The sequence below is a fragment of the Elephantulus edwardii genome, unplaced genomic scaffold (genome assembly GCF_000299155.1).
Source record: "Elephantulus edwardii isolate Elephantulus edwardi_28Jun2011 unplaced genomic scaffold, EleEdw1.0 scaffold00017, whole genome shotgun sequence".
NCBI lineage: Eukaryota > Metazoa > Chordata > Mammalia > Macroscelidea > Macroscelididae > Elephantulus > Elephantulus edwardii.
The window spans coordinates 3,346,301-3,351,993 of record NW_006399767.1 but is presented as its reverse complement, the minus strand read 5'-3'; the positions used below and the strand labels follow the sequence as shown (position 1 = coordinate 3,351,993).

At 39.7% G+C, this 5,693-nt stretch overlaps 1 pseudogene; it reads left to right on the top strand.

Annotated features, from left to right (window-relative positions):
* LOC102846184 overlaps window positions 1–4,309 on the top strand; it is an 18,983-nt pseudogene extending 14,674 nt beyond the window's left edge.
* Window positions 4,310–5,693: the final 1,384 nt, after the last annotated feature.

Here is a 5,693-nt window from a genome sequence, read left to right as displayed (position 1 = left end):
GCCTAGTTTTCACAGCTGACATTGAGCTTCTCCAGCGGTTTTTTCCACAGATGTAATCGATCTGATTCCTATGCATACCATCAGGTGAAATCCATGTGTATAACTTTATGTTTCTTATAAAACGTATTTGCAATGAATAAGTCATTCATTTTACAAAATTCAATCATTCTAGCTCCAACTTCAGGAGGCACAGGGGGGAGACTGCGGGACATGCTGCCAGGGAGCCTGGAAGCGGCAAGGGCAGAAGTTGAGGCCAGCAAAAGAGAGGGGACTCACAGCAATAGCTTCTGACACGCCTACTGGTACAAGCCCCAAGGCGGAGCCAAAATCGGTCAGGAGGCACTGAGGGGAGACTGAGGGACAAGCCCCCGGGGAGCTTGGAAGCCTCCTGGCCAGAAGTTGAGGCCAGGCAATAGAGAGGCGAATGAGACAAGAGAAAGAAATTAAAGACATCCAGATTAGAAAATACATGGTTGAACTGTCACTACATGCAGATGATATGCTAGTGTACAAAAAAAAAAAAAAATCCCAAACACTCAACAACAACAACAAACTGTTAGATCTAGTAGAACTATTTAGTAGAGTGGCAGGATAGAAGATCAATATCCAAAAATCAGTGGGATTCCTCCACGGTAACAGAGAACTCAGAGACGGAAAACATGAAACAATACCATTTACAATAGCCAACCACAAATTGAGATAATTGTGAGTGAACCTAACTAGAGACACAAAAGACCTGGACAAAGAAAACTATAGAAGACTTATATGAGACACAATAAAAGACCTAAATAAATGGAAAAATGTTTCCTATTTATGGATAGAAATATTCAATATTGTGAAAATGACAATCCTATGAAAAGCATTCTACATACTCAACACAATCTCAATACAGTACCAAATTTGTTTTTCAAGAAGATTAAAAGGGAAATCATCAAATGTATTTCAGGAGGAAAGAGTTACCAAATAAGCAAAGCACTTCTGAAAAACAAAAATGAAATGGGAGGCATAGTACTCCCTGTCCCCAAAACCTACTACAGAGCAGTTGTAACCAAAACAGCATAGCACTGGTACAATGACAAGTATATAGCCAAATGGAATAGAATTGGGAACCCAGAAATGAACCCGACTATCCATCATCAACTGATAATAGACAAGAAAATAAGATCTATCAAATGGGGAAATGGCAACATCTTCAACCAATCCTCCTAGCAAAGCTAGAATACTTCCTGCAGAAAGAGGAAACAGGACCCACATCTCACATCAACAAAAATCAACTCAAAGTAGACTAGAGACCACTTTGGGAGTAAAACCCAAAACCATAAAGTTTATCAGAAACAAACTGGGATCAAGCCTAAATGGTCTGTTGTTTTTGTTAAATGCTGTCAAGTCTTAGATGACTCATTGTGACTCTATGAACGAAAGACCTGAACACTTGTATGACTGTCTTCATTTCTCCAAGTTCGTAGAGTTTCCAGAGGCAAGCTGTTTCAGAAGTGAACACCGCTTCTGCTTCCAAGCTCATTTTAATCGGGGAGCTCCACCAAACATTGTTCATCATGGGTGACCAAGATCACATTTGGCACATTAGGGTCACAGTGCTCAGCATCACAGCAACCACGAGTTACCTCTGTACAGCAAATTGACATAACAGTGCTAAACCACCTAGAAAAATGTTTGACCAAAAACAATTAAAACCAGGCCTGAGGGCCCTACAGCATTTAAGATTTCCGGCATGGCCACATGCTGATGGACTGTTAGCTAGAGACCCCCAGTTCATCTGGCAAGTCCATCTATTGACACCCACTTGGGATGAAAAGAAAGGCATAAGAGCACCAAGTGTTCCATACCTGTCATTCCTGAAGATGTGAGAGGCCCACAACTTCCAGCATAAATCCAACTCACAACATACTAGCCCTCAGTCTGAAGGCGAGGCCAAGCAGTTCAGCATTTAAAAATTCCGGCATGCCCACATGCTGATGGATTGTTAGCCAGAGACCCCTAGTTCATCTGGCTTGTTATTGTTGTTGTTGTTAAGTGCCGTCGAGTCGCAGGTGACTCATAGCGACCCTATGAAGGAGAGTCCTCAACGCTTGGGTGTCTCTCATCCTCTCTCGAGGTTCATAGGGTTTCTGGAGGCCAGCTATTACAGAAGTGGATGCCACTCCTTCTTCCAAGTCATTTGGCTTAGTCTATGAGAAAAAGAGAAGGCCAAATACAGCCAGAAATGCACACTCTAAAGAGGCTAAAATTGATGAATGGGACGTTTTAAAGATTAAATTTATATGTGCATAAAAAAATTTCCAACAGGATAAAAACAAAAATCTACTCACTGGGAAAAAACATTTGGCAGTATCATTTTAGACAAGGGTCTCATATAAAAAGTTTACAGAATCTTACAGGACCTCCACAAGAAAAAGACTGATAACACAATTACAAAACAGGTAAAAGACATGAAGGACTTTTCACAGAGGGAGATATTAGGATGGCTAACAGACTCATGAAGGAATACTCAAAATCACTGGCACTTAGAAATAGGCTAACCACAACCACAGTGAGATAGCATCTCATTCCAGTAGCAGTGGCAAAGTTTAACAGGATGGCAAGTAATAAATTTTCAGAGGATTTGGAGAGATAGAAACTCTAATACATTGTTGGTGGACTTGTGAAATGATGCTATGACTTTGGAAGGCAGTTTGGTGCTTCCTCAGAAAGCTGAATATAGAAATTTCGCATGACCCATCTATTCCACTGCTTGGAATATACCTCAAGAAAATGAGAAGTGAGGCACAAATGAAGACTTGTACACCACTGTTCATAGCAGCATTATTCACCATCACAAGACCATGAAAACAGCCCAAATGTCAACCACAATTGAGTAGACTGAGAAATTATAGTACATTCACGCAATTGAGTTCTACACAGGACACAGGAGCAATGATTTTGCATATTACTACCTAACTTGGAAGGGACTGGAGAGCATTACGCTAAGTGAACTCAATCCTATAAGGACAAATACTATATAAGACCATTATTAAAGAACATGTATGAGGACCCAAGGGGAGAAAGGGGGAAGTAGAGAGTTGAGGATATGGGGGTGCTGTGGTTAAACAAAAGGTCACGCAATTTGATGGGTGGAAGAAGGGGTGCATAAAGGAAATGGCATAAGTCTGGTGTGAAAAACAATGTATGCAAACTTTTAGCAACTAGTACATAATAAAAATTTTATTTCCAAAAAGAAAACCCCAAAGCAAAAAAATAGAATTTTCAATGTATAAAGATATATGGATAGATAATGAATATGAAATCTAGTAGTAATTTTCTAGCAAGTAGAGAATCAATATAGGAATTACCATGGCCATGAAATAGCAGTATGTTGAAATATATTTAATATAACAAAACAATGATTGCTTACACATGTAGTTTTGTTTATGAACAAGCAATATGCAATCTTTTACCATGGCAGAAAAAGTAGCACAGGAGGCGGCCCCTGATATATTGCAGGCAGCAAAGAGAACAAACATTGAAAGATATGATATTTAAAAAAAAATTTAAGTGCAGCGACGGCACTTCTACCAAGAGAAAAATATTTGTGGTAGCCTCCAGATGTATGCAGAAATTGGGGTCATCCATATGTCAATAAGGTAGCAGGGGATTTTCACATAACTGTAGGCAAGGCAATTCCACATCCCCAAGGTCAGGCACATGTGGCAACACTTGTCAGGCGAAATTCTTACAACTTTTTTCACAGAAGAGAACATTTGTCTTTCGGAGAATTGTTCCAGGAATTATTAATCCTTTAGATGGAAGTAGGGGGGAAAGGACTATAGATCACATGCAGATGTTCAGATATTTCATTGCAGTTGTGTGAACAAAACTACATATATCTATCTCTATCTCATGTCTATCTCTGTCTCTGTGTCTGTCTCTATCTCTTTATCCATATCTTTACATCTATCATGTATTATCTATCTATCTATTTATAAAATTTCAACATTCATTTTTCTATGACAGAAAGTGAGCGTGTCATAAACCATGTTGCAGGCAGCCATAATCCCTGGGACATTTATGAAATATGATCTCAGTTCTCTTACGGTAACAGTTTCTGAAGACATATACCGTTTTGGCAATTTGTTGTAACACTCTGTGTTGCTATTTGAGGAATATTTCAACAACAGGCAAGTTACATAAAATTGGAAAACTTTTTGTTGAAATAATATGCTATTGCTTTGGTGTTGGAGCTTCAGATGTGGAGGATGACTACGCAGATAATTGCTTTGGAGATTATTACACATTAGCACCTCCCGAGTGAAGAAAGGGGGGGAAATTGGCTTAAGACATTAAAGTTTGTATCTTAGTAATAAAATATTATATGATATATTAAAATAAAATATAAATGAGATGCATGAAACACTTATTGGAGTGAGGAGACAACTCTAAGCTTAAAACCTATATATGTTTCATCAGTTACAAATATCCTAGGAGAAATGATTCTACTAAATCAATGATGAAACAAAATTGGGCTCTTTCAAATTCAGAGTTTATTTCTTGGTGACAAAATGCCTGTAGAAAATTCCAACAAATAAATTCTAAAGAATATGCTAGAAATCTTTTGTGGCCTATTGGGTAAAGAGTTACACTGGCAACCCAAAGACAGATGGTTTGAATCCACTCACTGATCCATGCAAGAAATACAGTCTCTTCCTGTACAACTCTAAAAATCCACTGGAAAGTCAGTTGCTACTCACTGGCACATGTAGTTGTTTTTGTTGTTATGTGCTGTCAAGTAGCTTGTGACTCATAGCGACCCCTCTGTACAATAGCTCTGAACCCTGTTCTATCTTGAGATAATTTCACAGTCTTGGACATACCTACCTCCATTACTCCAGTTACTGTGTCAATACATCTCATTTAGGGTTTTCCTCTCCTGTTCTGTCCCTCCACCTTTCCATTCATGGTATCCTTCTCCAAGGACTGGTCCCTCCTGCCATGCACCCAAATTATGTGAGACAGAGCTTTAAAATCCTTGCCTCCAAGGAGCAGTCTGGTCCCACTTTCTCCCGGTCCGTCCTGTTAGTTTCCTTGGCAGTCCACATCATGTTCGATACTCCAGCACCACAACTCAAATGCATTGATTCTTCTCCTATCATCCTTATTCATTGTCCAGCTCTTTGATGCATAGTAAGTAATTGTGAAGACTATGGCCTAGATCAGGGGCACCTTGATCTCTAGAGTGGAATACTGCTTTTCAGTACTCTGGAGAAGTCTCTGAACACAGATTTCCCCAATGTAGCTCATCTGTTGATTTCCTGGCTACTGGCAGCAAGAGTGTTGATTGCAGAGCCAAACACGCTGAAAAGCTGTTAACAATCTCAGTCACTCCTCCATTTATGATGATGCTGTCAATTGGTCCAGTAGTGAGAATCTTTGTTTTATTGATGCTGGGCTTCAATCCATATTGAAGGCTGCAGTCCTTGATGTTCTGCAGTACATGCCACAGGTCCCGCTCAGTTGTTGAACAATCTTCCTCCAATCCTGACCCCACATTCTTCCTCATAAAGTCCAGCCTCCCAAAGGATCTGTTTCACATGTAGATTGGACAGGTATGGAGACAGAATGCGTCCCTGATGTACACCTTTTCTGATTTTGAACCATGAAGTGTTTCCTTGCTCTGTTCTGACAACTGCTTCCTGGTC